General features: G+C 42.3%; 2 pseudogenes; one reads left to right on the top strand and one right to left on the bottom strand.

Moving 5' to 3' along the window:
- Window positions 1-4,934: 4,934 nt before the first annotated feature.
- On the bottom strand, window positions 4,935-8,415 carry LOC113253729 (transcription initiation factor TFIID subunit 6-like; annotated as a pseudogene).
- Window positions 8,414-10,556, top strand: LOC113253730 (nuclear receptor subfamily 2 group C member 2-like; annotated as a pseudogene).
- The last annotated feature ends 626 nt before the right edge of the window (window positions 10,557-11,182 follow it).

Here is an 11,182-nt window from a genome sequence, read left to right as displayed (position 1 = left end):
TGCCTGTAGTTGATCAACAAATGCATGAGTCTCCCAGGCAACAGTGTTATACATTCTCCTTTCTCTCCCTCCCCAACAACATCTCCTCCACCCTCCTTCTCATCCAACCTTCTTAAACGAATGGTATGTACTCACTCTCCAATATCTCTTCCTTCACCTTCTCTTAAACCCACTCCAATCAGGCTTTCACCCCTACCACTCCAATCCTGGCTTCTAAAACACCACTGTTTGTCGGTGTCTGCCTGCCTTACTGCATATTACCCTGCTTTCTTTGCTGATTTGCCTTTTCTCCTCAATGTCTTCATGTCAGTGAGTCCTTGGGCTCAGTCTTGCAAACTCCTTCCTTCTCCCTTGGTGATCTCATCTCAGCCACATGACTTTATATATATTAAATACAGTCCATATACTGATGACTCCCAGATTTCATCTCCAATTCAGCTCTCTCTCCTGAACCACCAGTGGGTACAGTGCCTACCTGACATCTATACTTAGATATGCGGTAAATCTCTCACATTTAACACATTTAATGATCAATTCCCAACTCCCAGTTTATGCCTCCAAACCTGCTCTACTCACAAGTCTTTTCATCTCAGTTGATGGCAACTCCATCCAGAATCCCATCATTTCCCACTCAAATCTCTGCGCCCATCCTGGTCTAATTCCTCATCACCTCTCTCCTCAAAACTGCAATTCACTTCTGCCCTGCGTCCTTCTACAGTATAATTTCAATACAAAAGCCTTGTAAAATACATTAGATCATATCACTTGTCTGGTCAAAATCCTTAGCGGTTTCCAATCTCCCTCACGGGAAAAAACAAAACCTTGACAATGGCCTACAGGGTCCCAGATAACCTGCCTCCCTACTCCTCTGACCTCCTCTCCTCTGTGATCTTTCTTGCTTACACTGCTCTACTGCGTGTATTTCACACATGGTTGTAATCCTCAAAGGCTATGATCATGTCCATTTCGAAGACGAAAAAAAAACAAAAAACAAAAAACAAAACTGGAACCCAGAGAAGTTCCTTGGCCAAGGTCAACATCAACTGCTACAGTCAGAATTTAGTCTATTTTGCTCCAAGCCATGCTTCTCAAGTATACCATGCAGTCTTACATAAACCTTTGTTCTAAAATAGGCCCAACTATATTGGAATTTTATTTGTGACAAAGGTGAGATTTCATGTCAGTAGCTAAGTGGTATTGGGACAACTGAACATCTGTCTGGAAAGAAAATTAAGCTGGATCCCTTCCTCACCTCTTATACCAAATTTAATTCCAGGTAGAACAAAGATTTTACTATTAAAAGAATCCCAAAAACTTCCAAAACAAATCACAAGTAAAATTATTCATAATATTAGAGGGGGAAAGAAGCAGAAACCCAGAACCACAAAACCCAGAATTACAAAAAAAGAAAGATTGGTGAATCTACAACAGAAATTTAAAAAACTGCTACATGACAAAACACCATAAACAAAGTCAAAGACAAATAAAAAATGGAAAAAAAATATTTGCAATGCATATGTCAAAGAGCTAATTTCCTGAATTTACTAAGAGCTGGTACAAATTCTAAAAAGACAATCTAATTTAAAACAATTGTTTTAAAAGTACATGGAAATATGCCCAACCTCACTTGAAATTAAAGAAATGCAATTTAAATCAGCAAGGAGATATCATTTTTCACCCAGCAGGAAACAAAAGGATTCTGATTCTGTTGGCTGCTAGTTGGGCTCAGGAAAAAAAAAAAAAAAGTCATTAGCTGCTACTCATTAGGTCCTACCCATCCCCCAAAACATGTTTGAGAGTTAAATCCACTTTGGCTCTAGTCCTAGCTTTGAAATATCAACATCCAAAATGAAAACCATCACCTCAACAACTTTTCAGGGTACCATCCCTTCAAACTTCTACGGCCATCACCTCAACAACTTTTCAGGGTACCATCCCTTCAAACTTCTACGGCCTTGCCCATAACCTGGTCTCACACCCTTTGTCTTCACACTTCACTTCCACAAAACCTCTCCCACACCCATTGAACTCCTGATCCATAAACAACAAAGTCCCTATGACCTCATTCTGGCCCAGAACCCTTCCTCTACCACCTTGAATTAATTGAAATTGGGCACCCCCCAAGGGCACTGCTGGCCCTGTAGCCCTCTCTAGTGATAGGAGCTCATCCTCAACACTCCAGACCATTATCCTCTGCTAGTTTCTTCCTGCTTTTCCTCTTTCAGGTCATTCCTTCTCATTCACCTGTGACTGGGCACATGACTCACCTTCACGCCCTGCCATAAATAAATGCTAGGGGACCTCATTGTCCACATAGGCAAACAAACAAATAACTGACCTCAGAGGTCCCTAACTTCTTCATCTCCAAGGTCCTTATTTTACCCTAGCCACCCACTCCCAAGATAACTTCAACTTTTTCATTTCTTTCAACCGCTTCATTTCAAACAACCCAGGCTCTTTCTACAGCCTCTCCTTCCAATTTGCATTATTAACTTCATCAGAACTTCAAGTTTGGGGGCGCCTGGTTGGTGGTTCAGTTGGTTAAGCATCTGCCTTCGGCTCAGATCATGATCCAAAGGTCCTGGGATATAGAGCCCCAGACTGGGGCTCCCTGCTCAGTGGAGAGCCTATTTTTCCCTCTGCCTCTCCCCTTGCTCATGCTTCCCCTCTCTCTCTCTCAAATAAATAAATAAATAAAATCTTTTATAAATTTCTCTATTTTCTCTATCTGTCCTAACAACCTGAGGTTTTTTTTTTTTTAACTTCCTTACTTATCCATCTTAGATTCCATGAATCACCACTGCATTGGGTCCCATTTTACATGCATAAACAATAGTTTTCCTGACTCATTTCAGATCTCAGCCCATTTGCTGCTACAACAGAAGAGCCTTTCCAGATTGTCCTGGCTAGGTGTGGTCACCCTATAACTGCTCTCACAGAAATATGTTCCACTTTTTCAACATGCTTTTCAGAACTGTAATTTTACATTTATCTTACATTATCTGATAAATATCTGTCTTCCCCATTAGACCGTAAGGTCCACGAAAGTGAAACTGGCTAGGAGAGAGACTTTTTTTTTTTTTAAGAATTTGTTTATTTGTCCGAGAAAGAGAGTGCACACAGGCAGGGGGAGTGGCAGGGAGAGGCAGAGGAGAAGCAGACTTCCTGCTGAGCAGGGAACGTAAAGCAGGGTTCCATCCTGGGACCCTGGGATCATGACCTGAGCCCAAGGCACAGGCTTAAACGACTGAGCCACCCAGGCACCTGAGAGAGACTTTCACTTTTCATTTTATTCCATTTTGCACTGTTTGAATGTTGTAGCCATCTATTAAAAGATATTTTAAAGGTAAAATCATGACTCTCATACAAACTAAAATGAGTAAATATCTGAAATTTGATTTAACTCATTAATTAATGAGGGAACCAGTAAGATGTTATAATTAGTTCAAAGGAGAATTCAGAGAACCACATGCATGTGGGCAATAAGAATTGCTAAAATGATTTATAAATAGCTGCAAAATAGACCTATCCTCAGGGTAGAAATCAATTGAATTCCACTTCACACAATTCATTTGCATTTCTATAAACAAGAATTATTTCATTGTTACCAATTTTCTGCAATATACAAAGTTGTAAAATAGCTCCAAAACCACATAAGCTGGAATAGTACACCAAACAGGACACTTAATATTTTTTACCTATTTCAAAGTTTTTCATAATTTTTCCTGTTACATCAATATATGAATATTATACATTAATATATATATGAATTACTAGCTTTTAATGTTAATAAATATTATCTAGATGAGGAATTATGCCCTAATTTTCTATGTTTTTGTATACGAAAAAAGCGGTAAGTTTTATTTTAAATGTTTTGAGATATAACTGACAAATAATATTATATTAGTTTCAGGTGCACAACATAACTTGACATTTGTTTAATGATCACCTCAATATGTCTACTTAACATCCATCACCACAAATAGTTGCAATTGTTTTCCTTATAAGAACTTTTAAAATCTATTCTCTTACAACTTTGAAATATACAATAGAGTACTGGTAACTATAGTCACCATGCTGTACATTACATCCCCAGAACTTCCTTGTTTTATAACCAGAAGTTTGTACCTTTTGACTACCTTCGCTCATTTTGCCCAGCCCCAACCCTCCACCTCTGGCAACCACCAATCTGTTCTCTGTATCTATGAGTTCGTTTTTTAAATTTTTTTATTTTTTAAAAAAGATTTTATTTATTTGAGAGAGAGAGAGAGCACAAGCAGGGAGAACAGCAGAAGGAAAAGAGAAGCAGGCTCCCCGCTGAGCAGGCAGCCTGCCTCAGGGCTCAATCCCAGGACCCTAGGATCATGACCTGAGCCGAAGGCAGACTCTTAACCGACTGAGCCACCTAGGCACCCCGAGTTCGGTTTTTTTTTAGATTTCACTTATAAGAAAGAGATTATATGGTATTTGTCTTTGTCTGACTTATTTCACTTAGCATAATGCCCTCAAGGTCCATCCATGTTGTTGCAAATGACAGGATTTTCTTCTTTCTTAGAGCTGAACAGTATTCCATCATATATACATATGCACCATTTCTCTATCCATTCATCCATCAAAGGACACTTAGGTTGTTTCCATGTCTTAGCTATTGTAAATAATGCTGCAATGAACATGGAAGCACATATATCTTTTCAAGTTGGTGTTTTCATTCCCTTTGGATATATACCCAGAAGAGGATTTACTGGATCATGTTGTAGTTCTATTTTTAAATTTTTGAGGATCTTCCATACTGTTTTCTATAGTGGCTGCACCAATTTACATTCCTACTAACAGTGCACAAGAGTTCCCTTTTCTCCACATCCTTACCAGCATTTTTTATTACTGCCTTTTTGATGATGGCCATTCTAACAGACACGTGGTGATACCTCATTGTGTTTTCTTGTTGTTTTATTTTTTGTTTTAGTTGACATACAATGTTATATTAGCTTCAGGGTATACAACATAGTGATTCAACAATTCCATACAATTGTACTACGGTCAGCACAGTAAGTATAGTTACCATCTGTCACCACACAACATTATTACTCTAATATTGACTATATTCCCTATGCTGTACTTTTCTTCCCTGTGACTTATTTATCTTATAACTAGAAGTTTGTACCTCTTAATCCCCTTCACCTGTTTCAACCATTCCCCTACCCACCTCCCCTCTGGCAACTACCAGATCATTCTGTGTATGATTCTATTTCTGGTTTGTTTGATTGTTTTGTTTGTCAGATACTACATATGAATGAATCATGTGGCTTTTTATCTTTCTCCAATTGACTATTTCACTTAGCATAATACTTTCTAGGTACTGCCATATTATTGCAAATGGCAAGATCGCATTCATTTTTATAGCTAACATCCCACTATATATAGATATGTGTGGATGTGTGTATAGATATATATCCATGTGTGTATATATATGCATATACGTATATATCTATACACACACACACACACACACACACCATAACTTCTTTATCTACTCATCTATCTATGGATATTTAGGTTGCTTTCATAATTTGGCTATTGTAAATAATGTTGCAATTAACATAGTGCATTAACACCATCTTTTCAAATTGGTGTTTTCATTTTCTTTGGGTAAATACCCAGCAGTGGAATTACTGGATCATATGGTATTTCTATTTTTAATTTTTTGAGATAACTCTATATTGTTTTCACAGCGGCTACACCAATTTACAGTCCCACCAACAGTGCACAAGGGTCCCCTTATCTCCATATTCTCGCTAACACTTCTTCTTTCTTGTCTTTGTGATAGTAGTGCCATTCTGCCAGGCGTAAGATGGCATGTCATTGTGGGTTTGATTTGCATTTCCCCAATGATTAGTGATGTTGAGCACCTTTTCATGTGTCTGGCGGCCATTGGTATGTATGTCTTCTTTGGAAAAACATCTATTCAGGAATGCCTGGGTTGTTCAGTCAGTTAAGCATCCAACTCTTGATCTCAGCTCAGGTCTTGGTCTCAGGGTTGTGAGTTCAAGCCCTCAAGGTTGTGAGTTCAAGCCCCATGTTGGACTCCATACTGGGCATGGAGCCTACTTAAAACAAAAGTGGAAACATGTCTATTCAGGTCCTCGGCCCATTTTTAAATCAGACTATTTGTTTTTTTAGTGTTCAGTTGTATGTGTTCTTTATATGTTTTGGATATTAGTCTCTTATCAGATGTATCATTTGAAATATCTTCTCCCATTTGGTAGGTCGCTTTTTATTTTTGTTGGTGGTTTCCTTCACTGTGCAAAAGCTTTTTTATTTTGATGTAGTCCCTCTTGTTTATTTTGTTTTTGTTGCTTATGCTCTTGGTGTCAGATCCAAAAAACTATCACCAAGACCAATGTCAAGGAGCCTCACTGCCTGTTTTATTCCAGGAGTTTCATGATTTCAGGTCTTGCATTCAAGTCTTGTTGTTTTTTTAACAAATCAAACTTTTATAATATGGACTTGGCTGCAAAATATCTAAAAAGAGAGCAATGTGGGGGAAACAGACTACCACCCAGCATGTGTGTGAGAATCTAGGGGAAAGAAGAAAGTCAGCTGAGGTGTAACAACATCAAGGAGCAGGCCGACGGAAGCCAGATTCAGAGGGCTAGAAGCCATGAGCTTTTGTGGAGTCCCTGCTGCTGGAGGAGGGCTGTCCCCAGCTTCCTATTTCCCCCCCAGAGTGCACTGCCTTCAGGTTGGGAGGGGGCTGAGGACTGGGGAGAGGCTGGCGAAGGATAGGTGGTAGGTCCTCCTTTGCCCCTCCTCTGTTGGGGGAAGAGACCATGATGTAGTTCTGAACAATGCCAGGGACCAAAGGAAGGTGGGGGTGCACTTGTGGCAGTGAAGATCAGTGTGACAATGGGCTGCACACTGGGGACAATGGTGGTGACAGGAGAAGTAGTGCTAGAACCTGAGACAGAAGATGAAATGCTGAGAGACAGGACCTATGGGGTGGATGCGCCACTGGAGGACAATGACATTATAATAAACTTGGTTAGAGGAGGGGAAGGGGGAGATGGGGCAGCAGTTCACACACATTCCAGAGTCTGGATGGGCAGTGTGGTAGCACCAGGGACCTTCAGCAAACCAGAGGTCCTAGGGCCAAGCTGAGGGAACTGCAAGAGGTCAGTGTGGACCAGTGTTGAGTGGTGGTCAGAGTGGTCCTGTTGACCTGCTGAGCCTGCAGAGCAGCCTGGGCCAGAGCCTTGACCACATGGGTGGAAAGGAGGAGTCCAAGGGACCCAAATTCTGCCCCACGAGAATCCTGATTATCAGATGGTAGGCACAGTGTACTGGGGCATAGTGTTTCTGGAGGAGGCTCTGCATGTGGTCAGCTCAGATGTGGTGACGTTGCTCAGCACAGGGCCATCCAGGACACTGCGGATCCACTTCCCTCCCTGCTGGAGCCATGGTAGAATCAGAGTCTTGACCACATTGTGTCCCAGCTCTGCCAGGCCTGAGATGGAGGCACGGTGAGTTGCCCCCGAGTCTTCTCAGTGCACCTAGCTCTTGGTGAAGGTCCTGGTGATCCGGGGCTGGATGTTGTTAGTGATTGTGCCAAAATGCTTACAGATCTGGGCCATGAGGCAGGCGGCAAACCACCAAGTGACTGTCCACATCTGATTGCAGGCCCAGCTGTCTGCCCAAGAGGCAGGTCATCGCAGCTGGAATCAATTCCGGTGTGGATTTTTCTAGCTATAGTGCAGGGATATCCTTCAGTGCCTACACCATGCACTTGAGGTGGATGACATTCACACTCCCTTCTTTCCTCTTCTGTGGTAGCTACAACTTTGATTTCAGTCCTGAGAAAAACTTCAGGTTTTAGAAACAAGATGTCTGCTCCTTTTCCAAATCCCACATTTTGAAAAGCATTTTTAAATCTCAGTCTCAAACTCTGCACTCTAGAACTGCTGTTGAGACATAACAATTGTTTCCTAGTTCATACAATCTTGGGTTTTATACATACACACACACACACACACACACACACACACACATATATATATATATATACACACATATATAAATATCTGATGCCAGATTTTTCATAAATACTCCAGCTACTATAAATATTGACTGAGTTGTTTTAGAAAATCAACACGATGTATTAAAATCAAGTGTTGGGAAACTTCATGGTCTCACAACTTTTATTTTGGAATTGAACAATATTAAATTGTATCTAACTCTGGACTATATATTAATTATCCTCAGTATTTCCTAAGGCTTCATAAAGTAATTTTTTCCAACCTTTATAGAAAAAAGCAAGCCGATTGCAGAAGCACGGGGGTCATGAACTCTGACCTTGCACTGACAAAAACAATAACAGTTCTCTTTCCTCAGAACCGCAGGGCGCCCCCAGCTGGTCCCCATGCCCCTCCTCCCACCCAACCTCGGCGTCTCCCCTCTGGCCCATAGCCTTGCAAGACCCCCAGCCCCAGGGACCCGCCACCAGCTGGGAGCCCAGCCTCTGGCGCCCTGCCGCCCACCACAGCCGCCATACCTGCTTCTGGCCACTTTGGTGCCAAATTCCGAGTTTCTCTGATGCTTTTGCTTCCCGGTGGCTGCAAATTTGGAGGGGCTGGTTCAGCAGAGGGTGGCTTCAGCACGACACACACAGATCTCCTGCAGGAATCTCCCCGGGGAGACCAGCCCCTCCCGGTGCATCCAGGCAACCTCCGCCCACCCCGCGGTAGCCTGGCCTCAGAGCCGTCAGGCTGCTACAGACCAGCAGACACGACAGAAGATCCAGATAGTCACGGCAGTGAGCACCTCTGGGTTCCACAAGCGGCAGTTCTTCCTCATCAGCTGGAATTGAGAAGGTCATCCTGGCTTCCCGGGAGACATCCAATGCCAGGCAGCTCATTCACACCACCTGGGATAACTTCATGCTTGGCGGGATCCAATCATCCAGGGACTCGGCTTCTGCGGAGCGTTTCCTGTGGAAGGCCCACAACCAGTGGCCTCAGGTGGTGGAGTCCTATATGGTCTGTGGCCACAAAGCCCCAGGCTGTCACTATGGGGCTGTCAGTTGTGAAGGATGCAAAATGTCTTCAAAAGGGGCATAAGGAAAAATTTGACCTACAGCTGTCAGAGCAATTAAGACTGCATCATCAGTAAGCACCATCAGAACAGCTGTCGGTGTTGTTGACTGAAAAAAATGCTTAGAGATGGGTATGGAAATGTAATCTACACAGTGTGAACAGAAGCCATTGGGGGGGGGGTGCTGTGCGGGGGAGAAGAAACTTTTTGATGGTGGGATGGGAGAAACCAAGCAATTGTGCCGCTTCAACTAAGAAACAGATCTTCTTGATCCAGGACACCTGTGAACATCCAGGAGCCTTTGATATACGGAGATGGTATGGTTCTCCCAACCATGTATTCTAAACCTGAGACAAGCCAGGGGGCTTACTGGCAAATGTAGTAGCCTCCCTTGCAGACCTAAATGAATCCCTTAACGAGGGTGATGCTTTGGAAGTACCGTGGGAGAACCAGTCTGCAAGAGAGATGCCTAGAGCATTTGATACCTTAGCAAAAGCACTTAATACCATGGACAGCTTTGTGTCTCCAAGCCTGGCAGACAGGACAGACACTAGTGGAGGAGGCAGCATCCACGTCATCACTGGAGACCAGTCCCCAGCCATCCCTGAGGTCAAAGGCACTCTCCTTTTAGACACATCACATCCAGGTTCACGATGCCCAGCCCCATTCCAGAATACTTCAACATGAGCTACATCTGCAAGCCCACATCCCACTTGCTTTTCCTCCCCATGCATGAGCCCAGCTCAGTCTCAGCTGTTCAGACACTGTGTCAGGAATGCAACACCAGCCTTGTGCGGCCCTGCTAGAATAAGCTCTTCACCCTCAGCCTGACCCAGTGTGCCCAGGTGGTGAGTCTCTCCAGTATCCTGGCAGCTACCATCAACCACCTGCAGAACAGCATCCAGGAAGATAAACTTGCTGGTTACTGGATAAAGCAAGTCATGGAGCACATCTGGAAGCATCAGGACTTCTGTTAACAGTATGGTGGAGCTGGATATAGACAGCTAGGCGTATGCATAACTTAAAGCTATAGTTCTCTTTAGTCCTGATCATCCAGGTTTGACCAGCACAAACCGGATCAAAAAATTAAAAAAAAAAAAAAAAAAAAGCAGAGAGGGACTTAAAGACTATGATCAGAAACCCTACTCAGAAGACACCTTCTGAGTGGCCCAGATTCTGTCTGCCATGTGTCCGCTGGCACTTAGGCCGATGAGCTCCAACATAACAGAACTGGATTTTTTTATTTTTTTCAATTTATTTATTTATGTTTTTACTGGTCACATTGTCAATGTTTTGGTAGCGTAATTCCCTACATCCTCATGATGGAGATGACAGGGTACAGCGGCCAGATCACCAGAGTCAGTCTCTTGTGCACACCACACACCTGTTGGAAAGAATCTTTCCAGGACCGTTCAGATACAGACAAGGAAGCAGTGGTATTTTGGTATGAACAAATATTCCCAGTATGTTAGCCATTTCCTACCTGGTTTCTTCTTATTTGTTAATCCCAGACAATAGCAACCGAAGGACTAACAAGATCCTTTCCTGCCATAAGAAATGTCTCAATGCATTTTGATGGCACAATAGATTTTGGAACAATCCTTTAACTTAATTTGTATTTAGAGATTCTCAGAGGGCAAAAAAACAATAACACATTTTTATAATATCATTCTTGGATCAAGCCCCGTGGCAGGCTCCCTGATCAGCTAGGAGTCTGCTTCTCCTTCTGCCTCTCCCTCTGACTCGTGTTTCCTTCCCGCTCTTGCTCTCTGTCAAATAAATGGATAAAATCTTTTTAAAAAAGAAAAAAGAAAAAACCTTAAGAAAGACGTTTACAAATAATTTACCATTAACATTCCATTTAATGCTCAGCTTAACTTGTCAGCAAGAAGTTTTATGAACAGTATTTTTAAGAACACAAAGGTAAGTAGACAGAATGATAGAATTCAAGCCAATATTCTCCCAACCTCTTCCAAAGAAGAATAAAACCACAAAGGATTACTATGTCCATTTGCCTTGTACTTAGAGTAATTTGCATTAATATGGCACATAATGATTTTTCTCATATTCAGTAAAGCAGCTAATTGCCCATTAACAG

Source organism: Ursus arctos, unplaced genomic scaffold (genome assembly GCF_023065955.2).
Source record: "Ursus arctos isolate Adak ecotype North America unplaced genomic scaffold, UrsArc2.0 scaffold_20, whole genome shotgun sequence".
Lineage (NCBI taxonomy): Eukaryota > Metazoa > Chordata > Mammalia > Carnivora > Ursidae > Ursus > Ursus arctos.
The sequence above is the reverse complement of the archived record's forward strand: the minus strand, read 5'-3'. Positions and strand labels throughout refer to the sequence as shown.